The following is a 27,338-nucleotide window of genomic DNA, read 5'->3' as shown; positions in this document are numbered from 1 at the left end:
CACGAGGGAGAGCGAGAGCGATGGCTGCTGAAGGTCCTCGAGGGGGAGCTTCCTGCCTTGTTCCAGACATACCAGAGAGCGGAGTCATCTGGCGGAGGAGTCTGCCAGCGCCCAGCGCCGCGGCCCAATTTAGCCCTCCGTTCAATTACACGACACCACATCCCGTAATAACACATCTGGCACCGGGGAATCTGAATTAATCCCGAATATTAGTTAAGAATTAGAGCGGGGGAGGGTGACGACGGCTCCCGGCGTCTGGCGGGTATCATTTGCGGTGCGGAATATTGACGTTATAATTTGTGGTTTCCTCTGATCCCGCCGCGGGCCAACGCAGGGAAGGGGAAGGTCCCAGAGCCTTCGGTGTCAGAGTTTTGCTAATTTCGGCTGCCGGTCACCGGCGATGACATCACATTTACGGCCTAATTGTTCTAATTATGTGTTCAGGAAGCGCCGGGAGCCGCAGATGCCTGATGACCCCGGTGACCGCCGGTGCGTCTCACCGTGTCGCTTTTTACACTCACTTCACCCAAATCCACATTCCAGTGGACAGTTGGTTGTTTTCACATTTTTGGGGGGGGGTGGGTACGTGTGCTGTTGTTATGGTGAAGTTTGACAACGATTCATGGAAAATCCAATTTTAATAATCAACTTATTTGGGCGTCAGTTGAGTTTTTCGACGGAGACTTCAGTCGCTGTGACATCAAAGTCGGTTTTACTTCTTAACTTCGTATCAAGTTGTATCAGATACAAGTTGGTGCAAAGTTACGAATGAAGCTGATTCAGTTGAAAATCGAATCATGGTCTGTCGTACTCACACCATCGCTCTGCAAACCTGCAGATTCCTCTTGTTGTTGTTTTTTAGATTTTTATTCCAAATTGAATGAAAACTCAGGGTGGACTTTTCAAGCTCATTAGTTTCACTTTTTATGATTTCTATTATATTTATATAATTTTTTATACCTTTTACTACAAATTGAATATAACAGAACTATTTTGGAGACTTTTGGAAAGGAACACGGCAGTGCACGCTACACATACTGTACGAATATTCACGAAATAAACTTAACATTTTTGAATTAATTGCACATTGAAATGTTATGTTTACAGATGCATTTCTTTTTCGTACAACAGAATGCTTTAAAAAAAAGAAATTGTTATAATCCCACATCTTCTGCCAGACAGAATGTTTGATTTCTTCTTTTGCACAAATGAACCGTGTTGCCAAATATCACCACCAAATTTTACAGCTCCATTTATTATTATTATTATTATTCATAGACAGTCCAGAAAGGAGTTCAATCCCACCATTATTTGAGCAAAGAAAAGGACAAGAGCGCAATTCACATGTGTTTTTGTTTTTCTTCTCTCGTAAAGACACACGTTTATAATATTTTATTACGTTTTTTTAATATTTTTGCATAGTTGACATTTTTTAACATGTTTTTAGCTTTTATAATTTATTCATTTTTATTTCTTTTTTTTATAGTTAAGTTTTAGATTTTGTTACCCACAATAACACACACTCAGACACACACACACACACACACACACACACACACACACACACACACACACACACACACACACGGAAATATATATATAAAAGTCACAGACACAAACAGACAGAGACAGACAGTCCCAAAAAGAGATGGGCTCAGACAAAGAGGGGAGGTGGGGGGCATGTCTCTTCTTGCTGGTGTGCTGAGGGCTCTGGGTTAACTCCTTTGATCTCATGATGAGCCAAATTCCACCCTAACATCCACGAGATGAAGGAACTCACACACACACACACACACACGCACGCACGCACGTACGCACATACACACCGTGGCCATGATCAGCTGTCACCTGTTGGTTGTTTGCACATCAAACCCGCTTCAAACACACCGAATCACACACATGCATATTTGTGTGGATAAACGTGCATGTGCACACACACACACACACACACACACACACACACACACACAGGAAACATACTGACACATTGACAGTCAGATTGACACACACACACACACACACACACACAATCAGATGCATATACAGTATATGCATAAATGTCCACATAGCCAAAAGGAATATCTCTCCCTGTCTCTCTCACAAATAGACACACACACACACACACACACACACACACACACACACACACACACACCACGGACTGGAACTGGGGTATAATTAACATCCCCACCGCTGGCAGTGAGCCAGCAGTCTCTCTCTCTCTCTCTCTCTCTCTCTCTCTCTCTGTCTTTCTCTCTCTCAGTCAGCTTTCGCTCTTTCGCTTCAATTAGAATATACATACTGTATCACAGCCCTGGACCCGGTCCACGCACTTCAAAGTGCTGCGGTGCACGGAGCATGCATGATTACAGAGAGGGCTCCCTTTTAAAGAGAGAGAGGCCGAGAGAGAGTGAGTGGGAGAGACAGAGAGAGAGAGAGAGAGAGAGAGATACAGAGAGGGGGGGGGGACCCAGCAGCAGCTGGGTTGGCGGCAAACATCTGGAGGAGGACGAGGAGGCCTGCCGCTGTCTCCCAGGGGGAGCAGCTCCAGTCCTGTTCCACGGGACTCCGCCCTCCCTGCACCCTGACCCCTCCGAGGTGTTAAAACGTCTTCTGACTGCGTGAGTTATGAGAGGCTTCTCTGTGAATCCCGCCTTCCTCTGTGTGAGCCGGGGTAAAATCATGAGTCATTCGCTGAGGGATGATGGTGATCCTTCATCGTCCATATCCATGACCCAAAACTGAAATGAGTATAATATTGACCTATTTTATAAGATGCATTGCTTTGCTCGCTGTATTCTCTCCGTTTCATCGCCCTCTATGAATGTAAAGCACTTTGAGTTGCATGTCGTGTATGAAAGGTGCAACAAACCAAGGGTATTATCTGTCAAAATCAATACGTAAAATGTGTAGCCTATACACCATAGAAAATAAAACTGTTTTAACATTTCAGTCAACTATTCTCTATCTAATATTAAACTAATATTAACATCCATTCTTATTTAAGATCCCTTTCAACCTGTTGGCCACATCCAAACTGGCCAGGGCATTGCAAGTGGGCCGCCAAATCGTTGGCAAAACAAACGGTTTTGATGGGGTTTTTTAATTAAAAAAAAATGTCAAAAGCTAGTTGATGATATTTTTCAAGATATTGAAAAGCTAATTTCACTGTATCAACTTTGAAAATGCAAGATTCAAGAGGTTTATTTGTCACATACACATACATACGTTCGTACATATACGCAGTGAAATGTCTTAATTATGCTGTAGTAGAAGTTGCGTTGTAGTTATGTTGTTTGTTATGCTGTAATGACTTATATTTGATGGAGGAGGGGCGGGGCGGGGCGGGGCGGGGCGGGGCGGGGCGGCGGGGAGCAGGGCGGGGCGGGGTCAGGTAGAATTAGGTTTGATTTTGGGGGTCTCTGAGGGAATTAAAAATGATGGAGCCCTGTGACAGAGTAAGCGACAGCCACACACAGGTTTACTCACATTAGTACCTTGTATCACTTTGACCAGGGATCAAATCAGGGAGGAAGTCGGCGGCCATTTTTGTCTGAATTGGCTCTTTATTCGTGTTGGAGAGGGCGGGGTTTTGGGGGCGTACAGGACACTATCACATACATTTAGTTACAGTTAATATTTGAACCGTCCCCAATGTGTATCCTTGAACCGACATTTGACAATGAGGACACACGCGCCGCAAATCGTTCCGAGGGCCTCGCGACCCTGCCTGCGATCTCTGGCGACCCGCGGTTGGGGTCCCGCACCTCAGGTTGAGAATCGCCGACGCGGAGTTTGCGTGTTCTCTGGGTTTAGGTTTTTTTTTTGTTTTGTTTCTGTGCTCATACAGATCAGGCTGAGTGGAGATGTCAGACTGTGTATTTAGGCGGACGGACTGGTGTCACGTCCAGGAAAGGTGGACGGGTGGTTGCTTTTCACACATTGTAAAAACAGGAATATATTTTAACTCTGGTTTCTGGATTGACCCAATAAGTCAAAATGTCAGGTTGCTCAATGTTGAACCGAATCAAATTTAACGGACCACACCTGCCGGGATTCCGCAACGTTTTCCAAAATGGCACAAATCAAGAAAGTAAGTCTCTGGTCTTTGTCTTGGCTTTGGGCCCACGACAACATATTGCTGAACTTTTCTAATGTGGACACAACAGGAGTGCCGTTACTTTAAAACAAGAGTCAATTGAATTGACCGGGCTCATAAAAGCCCAGGTGCTCACAAATCACTGATTTTTTTTGTTTTTTTGTTTTTAATATATAGAGCTATGGGCAGGTGCCCGAGAGCCCGAGTCGACCCGTTCGCATTTAACACAAACATTTCAAATGAGACGTTCCTTCCTTATTTTTTAATCCCTGGAGACGCGGGATAAGTGTTTCAAGTAGCTCTTGACTTCACGGTTCGGATCGGTGCCGCGCTCGCGGGGATCGTAAGAGGGTCTCGATCCTCTCGGGGCCTTACTCAACATTTTCCTGTTTCCATTGCTTGTTTTTTTTTCAATTGCCTTTTACGCCGTGTGTGTACGTACATATTTCGTATCGCCCCAGAACCATGGGTTGCGCGGAGGTAACCGTACCCTTCATGGATTCCGATGCAACACAATCACAATAATATTCCACATTCCTCGGCACGCTGCCCTAATCCAGGGCCATATTTTCTGTGAGAGCGCACTAACAACCTGGAATGGCACCAGTCGCTGTTTGCTCAGAACGGTTGCGGGAATGTGTGTGTGTGTGTGTGTGTGTGTGTGTGATGTGTGTGTGTGTGTGTGTGTGTGTGTGTGTGTGTGTGTGTGTGTGATTTGTGTGTGTGTTTACGTGTGTTTATGTCTGTCCGCGTGCCAACATAGGGAAAGTTAGAACTCAGGGGCACCGAGTGTATTTGGCTGTCTCCGGGCTTAGAAAATATGGCCAATTAGCGCCGGAGACAAGCTCATACACCGCCAGCGGAGCGTTCCTTGTTACTGTAAAAGCTTGTGTGTTGACGTATATACACATAAAATGAAAAAAAAAAAAAAAGAACAACATTTAAATGATAGTTATGCTTTTCTTGCACAGAAACAGGTTTTGAAATTGGGGGAAGTCATTATTTTTGGAGCCGCCCTAATGAGAATGTATTTCTGTTTGTGTGGTGCGGAGGGTGGTCCGCCTCCCATTCTGCGTGCCGGCGGCAGCGTAATGACGATCCCGGTGGCTGACAGCTTGTTTGACTTTTTTAAATTAACCGTGGCCCTCTGGGACGGCGTCTTGGTTTGTTTCTTTCACTTCGAGCTTTGCCACAATTTAAGATGTTATCTGTAAATATACTTTAAGTGATAGGCCTAATAAATCCGATTACAATATTGTGAAACAGACTTAACTTGTCTGTAAATTGTGCAAAAATTAGAAAATAAATGGGGGCAAGCTGTGCATTTTATTTATTTTTAAGGTTTTATTGACAGTTGTTCCGAAAATAACCTCTTTAGGCTACATCCGCACTAATGTAAGAGACTAGAAACAGGAAGTCGCGTCGCTTCCTTCTCGCCACCTGCTGTCGCGTAAGTTACGCACTTGATGCACGGAGTCAATTGCAAAAATCAGTTTTAAAGTAAAATTTTAAACGACTTCATGTTTTACATTGGTATTAAAAAAACACGCTCAGATACGTGTGACTATGTCGTGAGCTTCCTGTTTTCCAAAAGGAGACTTCGGGATTTAAGGCACGGTGAGAAGCTGCAGCAGAGCGGGACGTTAGAAAGGCAGCATTTCAGGCTCACGGTGTGACCCGCCGCGTGAGGACATCTGGTCCTTCCAATGTCTGCCTGACATTTTCGAAAAGAACGCAGTCCATTTGCATAACGCGCAGGGGCAGGGCCGCACTCGGGTCCAGTCAATAAACTTCATTCCGGTGACAAGTCATCAGCCGGGACGAGGGAGATTTCTGTTCGCATTGGGACGGACTTTAGCCTGGAGTGGGAGGTTTTCTGTTGAAAGTGTTAGAACAGCATCCTCTCCAATCACCACGCTGATATGCACAGAATGACAAACACATTGACATTCCCAGAGAAAGACACCGGTGGTGCACATGCAAGGAATGCAAAAAAATATTTGCTATGTCTGTCCTGCGCACACACCCACGGACGCAAGCACACACACGCACACACACACAAGCGCACGCGCACGCGCACACCTTTGACCTTAAATACACGTCTTTACTTTACCTTGTGTTGCTCTCAAAACAGGGGTTACCAAACGGTGGTCAAACTGTGGACTCCCCACAGGAGTCCTCAAAGTTATTTCAGTTGGTTCACAGGAAAAGTACGATTTGTTTGTAATATTTCATGTATTTTTCACTTCATTTTATTTAAATGTCTAGAGCAGGGATTCCCACACCGCGCTCCACAAAGGAATTGCACAGGGTCCGAAACAACATTATTATTATTTTATATAAATATATAAATATATACATATATTGATATATACTGTATAAAAATATTATTAAATATATATATATTAAAAAAAAAAAATAATAAAAAATAAATAAATAATAATAATTATATATATATATATATATATATATATATATATATACAATTTCATTGTTTTAATAGATTTTTTTACTCAACTCTAATCCTCAGTTTTTGTTTTAACTTAAAACTGTTGTCAGTTTTAAGTTAAATCTCAAAACCACATGACGATAATACGGTTATATGATAAGCACACAAAGTATATACAACTTTTTTATTTCATATATTTTTTGACATTTCTGAATATGTTTTCCACTATGTACCTGTTGTGCCTTTCAAGTAAATTTACTTTGCTTATTTTGCTGTTTTTTAATTTACATGCGTTCATTTTTTCATTATTACTATTTTTTATTTCAAATTGTTTTTATTTGTATTTATTCCTTGATGGCAGCGGGGGCCCCTCAGCCAGAGCTTGCCCTTCCTACGGGGGCCCGCGGGAGCCCCTGATCCACCGACCGTAATGGCCGGCGTACACGGCGCCCCTCCCACTGTAACCGCACGCGTCTCCCCCGCCGCCTTCGGTGTATTACGGTAAAAAAAAAAAAAAGGTGGGGGGGGGAGGGAGGAGGGGGGCGGGGCTTGCACGTCCATGTGCGTCGCCGTTTGATTGACATGGCGGAATCTCCCAGAACGCGACGCGTCGCGCCAGCAGCAGACAGGGCAGGGGAACGGCACGACCCAGCCACGTCCGTCTCCACGGCCTTTTACCGCAGCGAGGTGAGTCCCGGCGCACTCTTTACAACGGCATATCCCACTCAGGCGAACGCGCGGGGGGAGGGGGACGAGAAGCCCCGGGAGCCGCGGCTTTTAAAACAACAACAACAACGACGACGACAACAACAACAACAACAGCCACCACCACCACAACAACAACAACAACAACAACAAAAAGTTTTCGGGGAGTTTGGAGCTGACGCCGGCAGTGTGAGGGGGGGGAGAGGAGGAGGAGGAGGAGGAGGAGGCGGCGGAGGGACCGGAGCGAAACTTTTTTTTGGGTTCGTTTTCAGTCCCGTCTCTCTAACCCCCCCCCCTCTCCCCGGCTCGGAGGAAAGGGAACCGGGAACCAGGAAAAGGCGCCGCGGTGATTCCGGGATCCGTCGCCGTTTCGCTGGGCTCCGGCCGTGGACGTGGGCGCGCCGCCGCCGCCGCGTCTGATTCGAGCGCCGTCGGAAAGAATGTGTTTGCGTCTCCCGAGGACTTTTCAGATGGAGAGAGAGAGACAGAGAGAGACAGACAGATAGAGACGTAGACGGAGGGATAGAGAGGGGGGGGTAGATAGATAGATAGATAGATAGATGGATGGAGAGCGCAGACGGCCGAAAAGCGCTGTTTTCTGCCATTAAAAAAAAAAAAAAACCCACTGTAGAAAATAAGAAAGGGAAGGAAAAACAAAACCAAAAAAAAAAAAAACCACCCCTGTGGAAAAGAACCCACGGTGAGTTGCGTCGAAGCGGAAGGAAGAAAAGAAAAGAATAGAAAGGAGAGGAGAGGAATGCGTTGTTTTCCTTCTTCATTTATTTTTTTTATTGTTGTTTATTTTTTCTTTCTTTTCTTTAATAGTTTTTTTTTTGGGGGGGGGGGTTGGGTTTCCTTCCTGGTGGAGGATGCTGAGGTGGGTCAGTGTGGAGGTGGACGGTCGGAGGGTTTTGAAATCGCCGCGTTGGTTGTGCACCGTGACGCCGTTTCTAAATTGGCGTTTAATAGCGACGCGTCGTTCGGGATTATGCTTTTTATTCCCGTCCTGTGAATGTGCGATTTGAAGACTTTGGAGACTGGGGGTGAGGTGAAGGAGGGGGAGGAGGAGGGGAAGAGAAGAGAGGTCCCAACTCCAGCATAACCTAGCATTCCAGCCAGTCTGTCTGTCTGCTGAGCACTCTCTCTCCCCCTCTCTCTCTCTCCCCCCCCCCCCTCTCTCGCTCTCTCTCTCTCCCCCCCCCCCCTCTCTCGCTCTCTCTCTCCCCCCCCCCCTCTCTCGCTCTCTCTCCCTTCCCCCCCTCTCTCCCCCTCTCGCTCTCCCTCTCTCTCTCTCCCCTTCTGCGAAAGTTTAGAAACGGCTACGTGTCTGTTTGTGCAGGAAAGCACATTCTCTCTCTCTCTCTCTCTTTCCCTCCCTCTCTCCCTCTCCCTCTCTCTGATGCAGACGTGGAAATCAAACATTGGGCTCGAGACGATCGATTTTGTGCCTTCCACGTCAAATTAAAACTGCCTGCGCGTTTATTATAATACCTACTTATTGTTATTATTATTGGATAAGATGTATCTACATATTTCTAATTATAACACCCCACTGCGTGGGACCCAGATTTCTGCACACCGGGAGGATTTTCGGGGCCAATCATGTGAGATTCTTTGGATCCAACGGGCACGTTGGAGAAATTATAGGGAGGGAAACACACACACACACACACACACACACACACAAATCCACTTTTTCAGCTCAGAGAAGGGAGAAATCCGACCCCAAATAGATGACGTCAGATGACATTCCTCCTGTGGAAGGCTGATGTGGCCCTACAGGAAAAAAAAAAAAAAAAAAAAGACCAAAAAACTGATATGACTTTTCTTTTTTTTGGGGCCCACCTCACCAATTACAGCTTGGAGGTGTTATTAAGTTTAGACGATAGGGGGGTGGGGGTGGGGTGCCTCTCGGTGCATGAATGGGCAATTCATTTCGCTCCCACAAGTCAAAGGCACAGAAAATAAAGGAGTGAAGAATTCAGGCCCAACTCTGTAGCCTAGAGGCTGAGAAGCACCACCGAAAGCACACAGGGTGGAGGGAGGGGGCAGTCCAGACACTCAGAATCATTACGTTTTGTTGGAATTGTCATTGACAGCTTAAAATAAATGATAAAGGTTGTTACAGCTCACTGGAACGTAGACCCCTCTGGGCGAAGCCAAAGGTTTTCAGGTGGAGGGTCCATTACAAAATGTAACATCAATGTTATGTCAGTTTTTACTTTGAAGTAACAGCCTGTTTCATGATTGCTCCCATGACTATTGATTTACACGATTATTTTCTGATTACATTTAGCTTTCTGATCCTGATTATTTTGATTGCTCTGATTATCTGCAATTCTGAGAGTTTGGCAATGGCTAGTTGTGTACCCAATAAGAATGTAATCAAGGCTAATTGGCCTGTGTTTGAGGGGAAAAAAATAAATGCAGGATGGCGCTCATTTGTTGTCCTTGTGTGAAAGCCCTTGAAGATATCAAAAAAATAACATTTCCTTCAACACTTTAAGGAGTGGTGTTGGTCAAACCTAATCTGGCTTCATGGCTGTTATTTACTTTTGCTCAGAAAAAACACCCAAAAGTCCTGCATGACTGGGCATGGGTAGAGCCACATTGCGTGATCATGGAGTTTCTACCCATGATGCAATAGCACGCATGGCGTTTTCCCCCTGGTTTTGGACCAAAGGGGCAGTAATGTAATTCATCTTGGTATGAATAGACGACACAAGAATTGAATAACATAAGACATGAAATAGGTCAGATGTCGTGGTGGCGTCGGGCAGAAAGGAGAGAAGTCATTGTTACTTCTCTCTCTCTCTCTCTCTCTGTCTTTCTCTCTCCTTCTCTCTGTCTTCACACTGTTGTTGTCCTTCACGAGGTGGCAGATTGGATAACACTTTATGTAAGTAATCCAGCATTGTTGCACCGGGTCCGTGTTAGTCTGCGAGATGAAGGACTAACCACATACCGGAATAATTTGTTGGTGTCAAATATTTGGGAGATTTGTTTAAGTCCCGGCTTTTGACGACCTTAGGTAACGGATATTCAATTTAACTGTCAAATGAAGCCTATGAATTCAAGAGATCTGTTGAGTTGACTCCTTGTGGCAACTTCTCGTTTGAATTCCTCGCGGGTGAAAACAAAATGATTCAAAGTTATTTCTTCAAACCAGTTGACCCTTTGCCCGTGTTTCTCAGTGTGATGGTGAGTCGTCGTGCCCGCCGTGCCCTGAGACAGGTTATTCCTAGAGGATTGAGGAAGTTGTCCCCGTGTTTCATGACGCCTCGTGATGCCAAAGCAGCTGCCGCAGCCGCCGCCGCCTCCTCGCGACAGCAACTGCCCAACCCCGGACTTAAGGCCTTTCTCAATGTGCGTTCTTGTCTGTACTTGTGTTCTTGTGGACTTGTGAAACGTCATCAGTCGCAGCCCAAGTACTATTCCAATTCAAAGTCCGCATCAAGCCAAGTCCAGTCCAAATGCCCAGATGTGGACTTGCTTCGCCCATTTTATCGAGGATGCAACGTTGGTGACTTGTGTGGACTTTGGACACCCAAGTATCCCAGACTGCATTTCGCACCAAGCGGCGGTAATGGTAAACGACCTTAGTCTCCTTTGACCACTTCTGGTGGCCGGTGGCTCGCCGTCGACCCAGTAAAGCGACCAGGTTGAATGAGGGCGAATGCACTGTACGGGAGAAGAAGTGGGTGTCTGTGCACGCACTTGTGACTGGTGACTGGTAACTGAGAAGATTTTATCCAGGGGTAGTTTTACTGAACTGCGCACCAGGAGCCGTAGCTGTAGCAGCTCTAGAGTTACAGTCCGGACAATGAGGCCCTGCGTGTGCGTGTGCGCGCGTGCGCGTGTTTATGCCTGGGTGAGATTTCTAGAAAGACGAGAAGGCTAAAAGAACGTAAGATGTCTTACGAAGAAGATAAAACGTCCTTACTTTAGCCTCCTGCTAGTGTCCTTCACCGCCAGTGGCATTCGCTTTAAATGAGTCTGACGCCGTCTGGCGTCGTCGTGTAAGTGATGGGGCTCGGCAAAAACGGTTGCCCGGTTGCCCCGGACCGCCATTGTCAGCCAACCATTGTGTGGTCTGTTTGCCTCGTTGTCAACCATCTCGGTATACCTTGCTGTGTGTCTAGAAATCAGAGGGAGCACCACTCAGCTAATTTTTTTTATATCTGGACACCTCAGAGTGCATTATTGTGCATATGCTGTCGCCACAAGCCCCCCAAAATGTTAGCATTTAGTCAAGGAAGTGTAAAGCAAATTTAACACACAGCCACAACAGTTTGTATAATTAGTATTGTTGTAAACATGGTTTGATGTTATGAACAGTGATTAAACCGTTGAACAGAGTTATTTTTCCGGAATTTCGCCCCCGGGGATCAATAAAGTATTGTCTTATCTGAACAGTCCCTTCTCAACAAATTTACAACGGAGTAGCCTATTTTCCCCGGCTGTAATATAAAATGTATTAGTTTACACAGTAATGACTTTTTTTCTGGAAATGGATCCCGTTGTGTATTGGGGGGGGGGGGGGGGGATAGGTGATGTATTAACATACAAAAATCCATATTTTTATCATCTACATCCAGATCGTCTACATCCAAATCTTTTTTTTTTTTTTTTTTTTTCCCCCCAAAGGACAGTGTTAATTTGGACACTTGTATTTAATGAATTATCTCAATAAAAATTGTCAGTGACCATATATGTTGGTACTATTGTCTTGTTGAAGGAGTTTCCCAAAAGGCTTAATGACTCCTTTGCCCTCTTTCCGTGTAATTTTCCATAACGGATGCGTTACCCCAAATATGACTCATCTCTTTTGAATGCTCGTAGCGTCTTCTTAATCATCCATCCATGATGAAATTATTTCCCATGTTTCCTCCGGTTTCATTATCCTTCCTCTGCCATGCTTGGATTCGAATTTCGTGGCCGCTGTGTTGCCGTGCTGTCATGGGTCATGCTGTCTCCTTTTCCACATGCAACAGGTGTTCGTCTCTCAAAATTTCGGGAGTCCATCCCTTGAAAATTTGGGAGCTCAGGGCAGCCAAGGAACCACTTCCTGATTTCCCTTTTTTATTTTTTATTTTTTTTCCGGGGGTTGGAAAGCAATGTTCCTAATGGTTGGTGGGACTTGTTAGGAGCGTTCTTCTTCTGTGAGGTCATGGGGGTCTGCACCTGGAAGAGGAGAGGAGGGCGTCCTCTCTCGCTCTCGCTCTCTCTCTCTCTCTCTCTCTCTCTCTCTCTCTCTCTCTCTCTCTCTGTCTCTCTCTCTCTCTCCTTCTTTCTCTGTACGTCTCAGCGCTTGGTTTCTATTTTCTTGTCTTCGCAATGTACTGAGGAAGGTTTAGGTTTAGCCCGTTTTGTGTGACCCCCACTGCTCAGCAGGGGTGATGTGGAGGGCGAGCGCTCCACCTCCACTGAAGCAACCTCAAACCTTTGATGATTGAGCCTTTTTTTTTTTTTTTTTTTTTTGAGCTTATCTAAATCTAATTGGCATGAAGTTATTACCTCCATCCTTAGTTATTTTTCTCCCAACAAGTAAAGCAACAGATGTTGTGTATGAAAACAAGGCTCTCAGGTTTTGCGTGGAGGGGAAGCCATTTTAATTTTAATTTTTTATTTTTCATTTTTTTTATGTTTTCTACATTGCTGTGAGCCTGACATCACCCATCACCACCAATCACCCCGCTGTACTTTAATGGAAAAATCTCCAAAACGTAAAAATAATGCCGACTGCCCAGTTCAGCCTTAAAAAGGCACACGTGCATGACGGGCCGCTTGGATTTGTAACGGCAGCAAATTTTCCAAACCTCAATCAGAATCTTAACATAATAATTTAGTCTGCGGTTTTATTCTGGTGTACTCCAATGGCGCCAGATGAGCAACTGTGTGTTAATTGTGTGTGTGTGTGTGTGTGTGTGTGTGTGTGTGTGTGTGTGTGTGTGTGTGTGTGTGTGTGTGTGTGTGTGTGTGTGTGTGTGTTGGTTTTGCAATGCCTGCTGGATTGTTTGTGTTTGATATATTCGAAGAAAGCCTCAGCACTTTTGTATTTGTAGAGCAACAATGCATTAACCGAATCAAAACTTTAGTTGACATGTGAGATTGAGATATAATGTTTTGCAGACAGGATTTGGAACAGAAACCCCCCAAAAAGTGCTCACCTCAAATCACCACTTTGCAAAGAACACAAAGCAGGAGATGAGTCCTGAGGAGAAGTTAATGTTCCTGATCCACGGCCAAACGGCCTCTTTCTTCTCCAAGTGGCTTCAACCTCTCTCTTCTCGGAGGAGTGAAAGCAGTTCTGCGTAGGGCCTTGGAGATATATCAAAATAATATTTATATGGTGTGGGATTTTGGTGATTATAATACTGTGATGTCGTTCGACGTTACCCTTAAGGGGCGTTACAGTGAAGTAAGGCAGTTTTCTAAGCTTTACAGACTGTTCTAGATGTTCCAATCAACCTGCTTGCTCATAATATGCACATTAATAGTTCAAGTTCAAGTTCAAGAGATTATTTGTCACATACATATACATACGGTCATACATATATGCAGTGAAATGTCATGACACCCGGTGATTACGCACAATAAGCTCTAAAAATACTAAAAAATGCCAAAATGTGCGTAATCAACACAAGGTGCTCGCGCAGGCAGCCGCAAGGGGAGGCGCCACAATCGCGATTCTGGGTTCTATAATTATATAATAGAATTAATAATGTCTTATACAAATACTCATCCCCAAAATATCATCAAATAATTACTGTCAAGGTGTTACTGTCGAGGTGTTCGCCCACACATAATAATTGTGATATTACCTTTTTTTTCACCCAGCCCAGTGTTTCAGCAGGGCCGGGGATTGGAAATTCTATATATTTTTTTTATGATGTTGACCGAATTACATCGATGGTATCCACTATTGTAACAGTCACGTTGTGGAATTAGATCCCCAATTTCAGTGAGCGTCTGAGTCTAAAATTAAACAAAAAAAGGTTTGTTTGGTAAGAGTATGAGGAATATTTCCCTTATTAAAGCTGCATAAAGCATTGATGAAGCATTATAAACGATGGAACCCAACATTTAAACAAGATAAATGGTGATCCTATGTTTTGACATTTAGTGAATTTTTTTTAGTAGGGATTAAAAAAAGGAGAAGAAGAACTAGACAGATATTTTTTATTTAATATTTTCTGACCTGTACCTGTATTTTGGGGCATGAGGAAATGAATAAGGATGTTGATATTGGGACCGGGACGGAGGAGGCTGAAACTCAGTGATGCTTTCACTTTCTATTTCCCAGTCTCCATCGCTTTTCCTTTCATTTATTCATTCATTCATTTATTTATTTATTTATCTATTTATCTATTTTTTTTTTTCTCACCCTCCCATCCCTCATCCCCCCTCCACCCCCATGGCCCCCACCTCACCCCCCCTCCGCCCCCATGCCCCCTCCCGAATGCCGGCTCTTTGTTGAAATATCCCAGCACCTCCTGTTTGCTTGGCACAGACCTGTAATGTTTACCCTTCTCCTCTCTTTCTCTCTGCCTCCCCCCTCCTCCCTCTCCTCTCCCCTCTTTCCCTGCCTCTCCCGTCTCCCTTTTCTTTTCTTTTTTTTTGCCCTCCCCCCCCCCGATAATTTCCTGCATTGTTGACAGTTGATTTAGGAGATAAAAGAGTCCTTTCAACTTTCCTACACCCTTTTCTTCTCCCTCCTCCCATACTCACTCCTGTCTCTCCCCCTCTCCCTCTTTCCAACTTTGTTCTGTTTGTTCGCTTCGCCTCTTTTTTCTTCCCTTCTCCTTTGCTGCACTCCTATACCATACCATACCATAGAGCTCATCTGTGAGTTTTCACCATTTAACAATATTGTGATAACCAATTTCCCATATATCCAGTCGTCTACTCGATATCTAGTCTCAAATCACAATATGGATGTTATATAGCTACAGTATATCTCCCAGCTCTATTCTGCAATAATTTCCCCCACAAAACTTTTTTTTATTTTTTTTTTATTTTTTAGTAAGTGTCTTCTCATGAATGCTGTGGTATCATTATAACTTAGTATTCATTCCATTTTACTGCTGTATTCAGTGTCTGTATTTCTGCATTTCATCCCAGGTTACAAGACTGCATCCGATCCAACGTCAAACCCTCTCACTTCTGCTTATTATTTTTTTGTGTCTGGTTCCACCTAGGTTTGGGCCGATATTTGCCATATGCGATATTTCCCAGTATCGAATATGCCCCCCCGCCCCCCTTGTCCGGCCGTCTGTCCATTTGCGGGTGGAGTGGGTGGATTCAAAGGTCTGGACCCAGGCGAATGGGAAAAGGCTACAGTAAAACAGTTTGCAGCGGGACGCCGCCATGTTGGCTCCGTATTCACTTCCATGTTCTCGGCGAGAACAGGGAACGCGGTGGGAGAGCGGAGTATGCTGTGATCTCGCAGGAACACAGCATGCTCTGCTCTCCCCCAGCATGCCACGCAGATTGTTCAGTTAATTGCTTAATTTGAAATTGTATGCATTTAAATTCTTATTAGCAATCAACTACACATAAAATATTATCATAAAATCAGGGCGCCAGCCCTAAATCTTCGAGGCATTTTCTGGGCTTAAAGTGTCTGGACCACGACAATCGCCGAACCCGCGGACATGGTTGAAGCAGACATCTTGTTGTGCAAGTTTTATCCACTTGGCTCTACATTTGTTGCAGGAATTACTGAAAAATAGTTGCAAATTTACCGGAAGTTGAAGAACGTTGGCGTATCCTAATTAGTTTGTGACATCATGAACCATGTTGAACGTATGTTATATGTTTACTTACTTACTGCCCGTTATGCCTCCTGACATGTAGGGCAGTGTATGTTTGTTACATAGCGTGTTATTTAGGTGTCTGGGTGCTCATTCGCATTTGGAGAGTTGTGCTGTGTAGACCTGGATTCTTTGCGTTGTATTTATGCTTGGTCAGAAAAAAGACTGGAGGAGCCGATGCGGCGTTTGATGTAAACTTGGAAAATTGTAACTCCTGCGGTGTTTCACAGAACCCAGAAAACTGTAATACCTACCTCACGACTAAACTGGACCCTTTGTATAGCTTCCTGCAGCTATATTTATATATTATAAAAAAAATTGTTCATCAACAACGATGATAATATCACGATATTTGGGCGGGCCTGTATCGCACCATAAAATTTTGGATATCGCCCAAGCCTAGTTCCATCATTTGAAAGGTCATGTAATCCTACGCCCCAGTCGAGAGGAAAAACAAGACAAGGATGCGACTGGTTGGATGGTGTCGGGAAGATAGGCTAGAAGTAGTCACTCTGAGGAGCAAACCATCGACCAGCGCGTGCGTGCGTGCGTGTGTGCGTGCGCGCGCGTGCGTGTAAAAAAATTAAAAATCAATAGTCGACGTCGCTGCCCGAGTCGACTAATCATGCCCATCCCTAGCACGCACACGCGGCTCTACGTGCCTACATTAGCATGCTAGGCGTGCAGCTGTCGCTGGTTGGCACCGCTGTGGAAAGTTCCACCGGTGTTTAACGGCTGTTTTTATGCCTCACTCTGGTGTGTGTATGTGTGTGTGTGTGTGTCGCTCTGCACTGTTATTATCATGTGTGTAGCCTCACCTTTATCATCTATGTGTGTGTGTTTGTATGCTGGAGACAAGGGTGTGTGTATGTCTGTGTAGCTTGTTCATATGGAAGAATTATTTTCTTTTTTTGTCAGTCTGTGTGCATTACAATAACGGGGTAAAACAGAAAGCTTACAAAAATGCACAGGGATAACATTTCAATAAGGAATTATAAACGTGCGGCCCGATTGGAGAGCTGTGCCCCTTTCATATTGGCGTTGAAAAGCCGAATCCGTTTAGACTGAAAACAATTCAGAGCTGGGTACAGCGCGAGAAATAATTGATAATTAAACAAGCAACGAATAAATCCCCCATAGGTTTTATGGACTGTCCCGCCCCTCCAGCGTGGCGTGCAAAGCTCAAGTGACGAGGGATGGGGATGATTTTGGGGATGAGGGTCTATGTAGTTCAGAAAGTTTCAGAACTCAACTGTAACGCAGCGTGAAAGACAACATTTAACTTTATGACAATAGTAAGATCAGCAAATCCCAGATATTTAGTCTGGTATCGCGATATCCATATTATATCGCCTTAATATAGGACAAAAGGTTTTTAACTCAAGTCAAATATCTCAAACCTCTCATAAGAATATTTAGGTCACCCAACATCATTAATGCAGTACGGATACAATACTCTACTATGAAAATGAAATAAAAAAAAACAAAAAAACAATGTTTAGTATTTTCCTTGTCCTACATTGGCTCGGTTTTGAGTTGGTGAGAGGTAGCACTCATAGTTTAGGGGAGTGTGTGAGCGAACCATCATCTGCTCTGACTGTAGCGACTGTTGTTCTGAGGTGTGTGTGTGTGTGTGTGTGTGTGTGTGTGTGTGTGTGTGTGTGTGTGTGTGTGTGTGTGTGTGTGTGTGTGTGTGTGTGTGTGTGTGTGTGTGTGTGTGTGTGTGTGTGTGTGTGTGTGTGTGTGTGTGTGTGTGTGTGTGGCGCACGCAGAGTCTTTGGGGAGGAAGTAGCTCTTTCTTTTTTTTAATACCACACCACATGCTTTATTGCCTTCCCTTGTTAAAAAACTTCCATCCCCTCCTTCAGCCGCCCCCCCCCCTTACTCCCCCCTCCACCCCTCTTCCACCCTCAGGGCAGGCAGACACACTTGCATCCCTCCATCGCCCCTCCTTTCATTCTTCTATCCCCCAATCTTTTCCATCCCTCCATCCTCCCAACCCCCCTTTCCTTTCGCTACATACCTGCCCCCCCCCCCCCCCCCCCCCTTCTAAAATTCTCCCCTCCTTGCCCCCAAGACAGACCCCCCACAAATCACTAAAACATCCCCAAAACACCAACGTACCCCCTGGCCCAGTGTGCCCAATCCTGAGGCTGATGGAGGATGAGGAATGTGACCTTGTGACCTGTGTGTGTGTGTGTGTGTGTGTGTGTGTGTGTGTGCGTGTGCGTGTGCGCGTGCGTGCGTGCGCGTCACGATGTATTGTTTCAGCATCGTCATCGCGGTGTGCCCATGCACAACAGTCACACAGGACGTGCGGTGTCAAGTAAGGCAAATTAACTCAAACATGTATGCTACAACTTCTTTGCTGCTTGATACAAGAGGGAAACTTGCATGGTTCTCATTTGCCATGAATAATCTACAAGAGAAGGTTTGCGGGTTCTTTTCCATATTTCCAATAACCGTGGATTCGAAAAGACGCGTGCATTTAGATCGGTTCCTTACGAAAAAGTGGTTTTCGCCTTATCGTCAGGGTCTAGACTTTGAAATGTTACGTGAGATACGGTAGAATAATAAAAAATATAACGCGTGCAGTGTTTCAATCTGTTTCCGCACAGATACCATACAACTGTCGAGCAACGTGGCCACACCGTCCTCGTCCGGTCCACCACTCGCCCTCCATTGCTGTCGTAGTTCACTGGGAACTTTTCCACACGGCTGATTTACAGTTGGGTCTTCTATCTCCTGTGTCTGTCAGACTCATTTGTACCGGCCATAGTGTGACTGACTCAGTCAGGCGCCAGTCAGCTTGAGCTAAGCTTAGCATGTTGCTCACGGCTCCCGGGTGGAACTCGCCCGTGTGAAATTTGGTTCCGCATTACGTTCATCAATCTTCGCGTGCTGCGTTCACGCATCATTATTTTCAAACAAAATGATTTTCTTTACCAGAGAAAGATTTTGGTCTTTAAAAAGTAGAGAGCAAAATGTATTTTTATAAACTAAGGGAAAAATAAATCTTCCTGTGACAGTTTACTGATTAAAGCCTAAATGTGCCAAAACTAAAGGTATTATTATTATTACTATACTTTTCTATGCAGATGCTCTTCCCTACAAAATGACCCTAATCACCCCAATCCAGTATTGAGAATGTGTCATTCTTTCCAAATAGAGCTATTCAAATCATCTTGTGAAAATTACTGTATTTTTTTCATATTGCAATATATATCGCAGAAAAAAGATAATGCAATTTTTTTTGCAATCGTTTTTTCCAAAAATGCACCCCAGTGCGCGTTTACACTTTCCATCGGCTTTCTTGCTTTCGGGATCGTCCTCTCCTCAGTTTTTTTGGACCTAATTCCGTATCATTCCCGCGGATTAACAGGTTTTTGTTCCCCCAATCTCCCCAACAACCCACTCACACGACCCACACACACACACACACACACGTATGCAGAGGAATGAGATGGGAATAACCTGCGGGTGACCTAAAGGAAAGCCGGCCTGTGGTGCACAGAACAACTCATTGAAGTGGTGGCTCTTGTTGTCTCGTCTGTGAGAGAGAGGGGACAGGTTCCCCACATAGGTGTGACTAAACATTTCTACCCTTTCTTTCTCGACACACACATTGGTCATAAAACTGGGGATTTAAATGTCCTTTGGTGGTATACAAGGTGTGTGTGTGTGTGTGTGTGTGTGTGTGTGTGTGTGTGTGTGTGTGTGTGTGTGTGTGTGTGTGTGTGTGTGTGTGTGTGTGTCCCCATGCCTAAGTGCTCATTTGTGTGTTTGTGAGCATGCATAGTCATTGTGCATCTGTGTGTGTGTTGGTGCGTGTGTGTGAATGTTAGGGTGTGAGAGAGAGAGAGAGAGAGAGAGAGGAAGGGGAGTGGAGCTGACATGTTGACCCGCTGTGGGCGTCTTAATTAAAACTCTTAAAGGAGCTTGGCGACGGCGTGCTGCTGTGCTCAGCGGCACGGCGGCAGGTCGCTGTGCTCCCCCGGGGTGGCTGCGTCCGCCCTTTGGTGCGCCCGGGCCCCCGGATCTGGACGACCAAAAAAAAGAAAGTCCGCTCCACTTTAAGAATCTCAGTCAACTGACGGAATACTAAAAAAAATAAGATGAGATTGGGAATTACAGCAGTCACATAAATTTAACACGGGACGTCCGATTCAGAAAGGTGTGTGTGTGTGTGTGTGTGTGTGTGTGTGTGTGTGTGTGTGTGTGTGTGTGTGTGTGTGTGTGTGTGTGTGTGTGTGTGTGTGTGTGTGTGTGTGTGTGTGTGTGTGTGCGCGCGCGGCAGGGTATACGACGCATTGTATGTGTGTGCCTTTATGGTGGAAAGTGCATGTGTGGTCTTATTGGTCTGTTTGCAAGTGTGTGTGTGTGTGTGTGTGTGCACGTGTACAATGTGTGTGCAGTGACGGAAGTGGTTGTGTTTGTTTAAACTAAGCACGTTCAGCCATGTGGGACAATTTAGCGGGAATGAGAAATCTGCGAACCCTCCCCCCTCCGCCTCACCCTCAACCTCACCATGCCCCTAACTGGGACCCCCCCACCCCCTCACCCCTCCCTCCCAAGAACCCAAACCAACCCCTCTCTGCCTTCACCCACCAGTCAAAATGTCTGGTGATAATGCTGATACAAAACGTAGCTGCTCCACCTCCCTGCGGCGCGGATGAGACGGGCCAGGGGTGCGCCCAGCACCCGAAACCTCAGCTGGTGAATGGACGGCTGTCTTTTAAAGGCTGCGTGGAGCTGTTGTTTTGGAAGTACGGACAATGGTGGTGGGGGAGTTGCTTCTGTGACGGAGTCTGGTTCTGGGCCTGGAAGTGGGGCAACAGAGGGGAAATCGTGTGTGTGTGTGGGAGTGTGCTGGTGGAGGCTTGGTTGCGCAAGAAATTTTCATTTGTATGTAATGGGTCCTGCCTTTTTAGACATTTTAGAAACACTGGGTACTGCACAGGATCTCATGATTTTATATATATATATGTGTGTGAGTGTGTGTGTGTGTGTGTGTGTGTGTGTATGTATTTTCTTTTTTTGGGTTGACACATGTATTTGGACAAAATATAAATGAAAGAGTGAAAAGGAATATAAAGAAAAGCAGAAAGGAGTACAAAGCAGCTACGCTTTGAAAATTGGCACAGGTGTAAATAACTGGCGCGTGATTGCGACGTCATCAACACGCAACACGTCCGCTTGCTGTGAATGCTCCGGACAATCACCTGCTCTTTTCACACATACCGCTTTATCGGACATTACGCAGACTGTGCACTAGGGTGCTCTCTGAGTAAAGTCCGGGTAATGTCCGGTCCACATGATTTGTACATTTGCATTCGCACATACAGCTTCCGGCTAATGTCCGGATAATTTCAGGGTTGCAGTGCATGTGTGAAAACAGCTATATATATTACAACTACCCCGAGGTTGAGGTGTGCAGTCGGAAAATAACCCCCTGAGATGGCCACCTGGACCAATTACCCACTATCCTGCACACCTCTCTTGCAATCAGATGAACTTATCCAATGACCTTCAACCCCCGTCTCCCCACTCCACCCACAGTCAAAGTGTTACACTAGTTGTTTGGGCAGACTTCTTAAAAAAAAAGTTTTTTACATCTTTTAACTTTTTCAAATTGTTTTTAGAATGTTTAAATGTTTTTCTTAAAGGTAAAGATACTGAAACCGTATGATAACGGTGGCCCAAAAACCATGATACATACCGTGGGCCCACTGTACCGTTGCATCCCTAACATGGATGGCCGGGTGTGCAGGGACCTACACAATATTTGGCAGATAGTATTAAGAGTGAGTGTGTGTGTGTGTGTGTGTGTGTGTGTGTGCAAGAGATTTGTCATGGTGCGTTTCTACAGACATTTAGCAAAAGAAAAAAGCTTTAAAAGTCTGAACATTTTTTTCATAGAAAAATAAGTAAAAATATAAACTACCAAATATATTGAAAGAATATAGAAAAATATAGAATGTAGAAATTATAATTTTGATTCAATATCGATTGAATCCGATATGAGGCGGCTTATGATATGATTCTCTATATTGACATTTGATAAAATGTATAACTGCTTCCAACTTCTCAGTATAACATCTGACGTGCATTACAAAAATTCACATAAAAAATTCTGTCTAATATTTTTTCCACTTCCAATCAAAAGTAGTGAAATTTGTATCAATTTTCAAAACCATAGGTTAAAGCAGCACTATCTAACTCTTGTTATTTGGGATTTGGCGCCCCTACAGTTTCTGAGTGCAATTGCACTTTTACACCACTGACCTAAAACTCAGTCCGGTGTCCGAAAAGAATATATTTTACCATACAAATTTGAACCTTATCGCCGATCTGTCATGTTTCGATAACAGTATGCTACAAACGCAAATATAATATACCCCTAGGTTACAGGGGCCCTTGCACGGACCGTGCAATTCCAATTCGCCGATTCCGTGAGGAGAGAGGGCGCCGGGATCGGCCCCCTGCTACCGGTGTAGGTACCAGATGTGCTCGGCCTGGCGGATTGGCTAGCACGCGCGAGTCAAAGGGGGAAACCAACCCTGTGGCGCAATGAAAGTGAGGGGCGGCACGTGCCAGCGGACGTGCGGGTGCCGGCCGCACCACTGGACATGTCTTCTGCGGCGCAAAGAGGTGGAGCGGCTACGTTTTGTATAAGCATTATTACCCAAATTTTGACCAGCAAGTTTAGAATGTGTTGTTTTTACTTTTAACCAACCAAAAAAAACCCCCAAAAACGGTTATTGTCCGGAGCCAAACATCAAGGAAGTGACGTAGCGCCGTGAAGTGTAACACACTTTGCCCGCGGTTTCGAACCCGAACACTGATGTTACATAGTGCAAGAATAGGCATTCGGGGGGGGTGGGTGGGAATGAAAGAGGTGCCATTCTCCATATTAAGGTAAGGTAAAAAACTAACCTAGCGTTGCTTTAGAGATTTGAATCATATCAGAGTATAGTTTTTTTATTTTTTATTTTTTAACCCAGTCCTTCTGTCCGGTAGTAGGACACACTGTCCTGTAATTACACATTGTCAACCACACTTCTCAAATGGAAAATGGAGGGTGGAGGAAGAGAGGAAAGGTGACAAAAACAGTGTGTGTGGGTGTGTGGGTGGGTGGTGTGGGGGTCAGTCAGGTCAGGAAGTTGATGACATTACGTTGTGTACAGGTTTGTAAGTAAGGTAGAAGTGGAGGATGCTCGGCTAATGAGTGCCATGGAACCGCAGCGCACACTGGGCTGCGTGTATTTTCTGTGTGTGTTCATGTGCATTGGAGTGTGAAGGTAAGAGAGAGAGAGAGAGAGAGAGAGAGAGGAAAAGGAGAGCTTGAACCTAACTTGAGTTCACCAGTCTTCTTGAGTTGGTCTGACGTCTCCATGGCGACAGGAGAAATGAGTTTGAAATAATGTTTCTGGAGACGGCACAATAATAGAAGATGAAAAAATTATAGTTCCTGATTATTCAACTCTCTAGCTCTGCTATCTATCTATCTTATCCATCTATCTATCTACGTTATAAACAACATTGTTTACCAATTTCTTCTAACTGCTTCTGCTACTACTATCCATTGGTAAATATGATTATGAGAAATTTGGCATTGGGCTGGATACTGTAGGTTTCAGGGATCCCTGCACTTGTTCATGCATAATAAGTCAAAATGAGGCTGAGCTGAAACCAAACTACTGGTGCAGTCAGTACAGTAGCTCAGGAGGTAGAGCGGGTCGTCTAGTAATCGGAAGGTTGCTGTTTTAATCACGGGCTCCTCCTGATAGCACGCCGCTGTGTCCTTGAGCAAGACACTCAACCCCTAATTGCTGTATGAATTATTGTTAGTCTGACAAAGCGCTTGCTAAATGACAGTGTAATGATGCCATCTCGATTGTCGCTAATACGACAATACATAAGCGTCAGTCCTGTGTATTGTCACAGAGACAAACTCTTGCTCGCTTATGAAAGCATTATTGGTGCTTCCATAACAAATGTACAACAGAAAATATTACACTAGTCACTAGTAATGTGCTTATTATGACCAAGCAGGTAGAGGCTTTGATTATAAGATCTCGAACAGTCCACAAAGTTAAGAAAACTGCATTTGTTAATGTAATGCATCTCTAAAGTAGACAAAATCCCATACGATATAAGGTCTCATATGACAATATAGGTATTCTGTAAATATATCCCCAGCCCCAGGCTGTACAGCTTGCCCATGGAAGGAAGGTATTAATAATATTGCAGTAATGCTAATAGGTAGTACCACCCCTTTTTAATAGTATACATGCATATGACATATCACAACAGCTCAAATGATACGGTATATGATCTTTATTTTCTCGACGGAGTCCCAGAGTCCCTTAAATAAAATAAATCCTCAAAATCCCTGGAAATTGATTTTGGGGCCTTTGTTGTTAAACGTTAAACACTTTTGTTTTCGGACTGAGGCCTGGCGCCTTTCTGGATCGTGCGTCTGAAAGCCTTTTGTAGCCGCCAAAAACCCCTGTTTACACAACATTTTCCACTATTTGATGTAGTCAGAAAAGTGTGTGTGTGTGTGTGTGTGTGTGTGTGTGTGTGTGTGTGTGTGTGTGTGTGTGTGTGTGTGTGTGTGTGTGTGTGTGTGTGTGTGTGTGTGTGTGTGTGTGTGTGTGTGTGTGTGTTTTAATGTTTGTGGGGGGTCGGACTGAGCCACTGAGATCCAGGGTGTTAGCGAGGGGCTTGCAGTGAGCTCACCCCAGGCTCAGAGCTCCCGTTCTGGGCCGGGGAGCGGGCAGCCTCCCCTGGCCTCTCCGGATCTGGGGAAGAAGTCATAGGATGAGAGGGGGAGAGGGGGCGGGTGGTCCGAGGGGAAGGATGGGTAAAGGAAGAGAGAGGGAGAGTGAAGGGCGGGGGGAGAGGGGGAAAACTGTAATCGCTGCTATGAAGAAGAGAGGAGTGAGTCATGTTCATGTGCCTGTGGGAGAGTAGCCACTTCCTCTCTCTCTCTCTCTCTCTCTCTCTCTCTCTCTCTCTCTCTCTCTCTGTCTCCGGCAATCCGGCAACCATTTGATCAGTTTTGGCAACAAACAGCTGTTGCATGGTCGCCAAATTTGGCAACCACTCCTATAAGTCAGAGCTAAACCCTAACCCAGTTTCAACATTACTTTATACACCAGCATAACTCTTTTTTCTCTTTAAATCACTCCTTATAATGTCCATATTTATCTACGTATGTATCAAATTAATATAATATCACCACCTGTGTTTGTTCGCGGAAGGTTAAATCAAGCTTTATCTGTGTTTCTTTACACATTGTGTTGGTTTTTGGATGTGAAACACTACACTAACGTCCCTCGCTCTCTCCCTTCTTACTCTCTCTCTCTCAATTCAATTTCAATTCAAAGAGCTTTATTCACATGGGAGACATACATTTCCATTTCCAAAGAAAAGGCAAAAAGACAAAGTGGAAAAACTATAGAATAATAGAATAACCTAAAATGAAAATCTGAGTTAAAACTGCATATGCAGGTATGTGAGGATAACCTAAGATAACGTAAAAATAGAGAAATTGAAATTGAGCGGTGCAGTGTGGGCATGGCAATTAAAAACGGTATAAATAAATCAACAGAAATACAGATATGAAATAAAATACAGACAGAAGTGTGACAGCAGCTGTAAAGATGATGATGATGACGATGAAGACCAGCCCCGTCACCGTTAAGGGGAAGAACTTTATGACTCAGACGTGTGTGTGTGTGTGTGTGTGTGTGTGTGTGTGTGTGTGTGTGTGTGTGTGTGTGTGTGTGTGTGTGTGTGTGTGTGTGTGTGTGTGTGTGTGTGTGTGTGTGTGTGTGTGTGTGTGTGTGTGTGTGTGTGTCACCAGTTCATGGGACGCCACCACAGACAACTATAAATCTCAGTAGGAAGTCTCGGACGGGGAATATGGGGGAGGGAGCGGGAGAGGCTGTCCGTCCTGTTTGACGGAGCGGGTGAGAGGGACGAGTCTCTTAACCGGTCTCCCACTGGTTTCAAACTGGCACTAGTCTCCAGCTGGCCTCTGACTGGTCTCTAGATTGTTTCTGACTGGTTTTCTAACTGGTCTCTATAGTCTCTAGAGGATCTCCGGAGGGTCTCCGGCTGGTCTCTGACTTGGTCCATCAGTCTCCCTGTTTCATTGCTGCTCTGCCTCTGTTTCCCCTCCCACTCCCACACTTTGACCCACATGCTGCTCTGTCACTTTCTCCTTCCAGAGACTTCTCTTCTAGGGCTGTCACCCCCCCCCCCCCCCCCCCTCTCCTCTCCTCTCTTCCTCTCTGCAGTCTCTCCCCTCCCCTCTCATATCCTTTATCCTCCTCTCTAATCTACTTTCTCCTCCCCTTTCTCCCCCTCTTCTCGCCTCTCCTCTCCTTTCTCCTCCTCCTCTTCTGTCCTCTCTCCCCCACCTCTCTTCTCCTCTCCTAATCTCTCTCCTGGTGTTAGCGGCTACGTGGCAGGCATTGAGCTGTCAGGGCCTCTGCTGTGGTTTTACTGCCTGTTGGCCCACTTCCCAAGCGCGGGCGCCTGCACACACACACACACACACACACACACACACACACACACACACACACACACACACACACACACACACACACACAGGATCGTTCCTTGACAGATGCACACATCTGCTGGAGTTAGCCGTGCTAACGTGAAGCTAACAGCTTGTCTCGGCTCCAGACGACGGCTGCAAGTTGTTCTCTCTCTCTCTCTCTCTCTCTCTCTCTCTCTCTCTCTCACTTTCTGTCTCTGCCTCTCGCTGTCTGTTTGTCTGTGGAATGCCCGTCAGAAATAATGTTTTCACTGGGAGGAATAACACAATTACAATTCCACACATTTCTTTCCACAGGCTTGCGTACACACACCCACACACACACAGTACACACAGTACACACACACACACACACACACACACACACACACACACACACACACACAGACACACATAAAGAAAGGATGTGCATAAGGATAAGTGTTGGCTACTGTTTTAGAGCAGAATGTTCCATCTAAAATATTTTGAACTCACCAAACAGGGATATTTCGGTTACAGGTCTTTGCGGTTCAATCCGAACCCAACCCAAGGCCTGACCCAGGATCCGTACGGGTTCCAGTCCACATTTTACTATGGCCAATTGGTTTTTTGAACCCTTTCCCTTTAATCCAACATTGACAGGCTAGATAAAGAGTATTTTACAGGCTTAATTTCAAATTGTCGTCTTTTTGAGGATCCAGAAAATCCTCC

The 27,338-nt window shown here is 45.0% G+C and overlaps 1 protein-coding gene across 1 annotated transcript in view; it reads left to right on the top strand.

The window, feature by feature from the left end:
• Positions 1-7,534: 7,534 nt before the first annotated feature.
• fndc3ba (fibronectin type III domain containing 3Ba) overlaps positions 7,535-27,338 on the top strand; it is a gene marked incomplete at its 3' end in the record, with an annotated part of 117,825 nt that continues 98,021 nt past the window's right edge. Inside the window, exon 1 of the mRNA XM_080012989.1 lies at positions 7,535-7,953. The remainder of the gene's footprint in view (positions 7,954-27,338) is intronic.

This window comes from Zeus faber (genome assembly GCF_960531495.2).
Source record: "Zeus faber genome assembly, chromosome: 13".
In the NCBI taxonomy this organism is placed as follows: Eukaryota; Metazoa; Chordata; class Actinopteri; order Zeiformes; family Zeidae; genus Zeus; species Zeus faber.
Note: the sequence above shows the minus strand (reverse complement) of the source record. Positions and strands in the feature narration are given on the sequence as shown.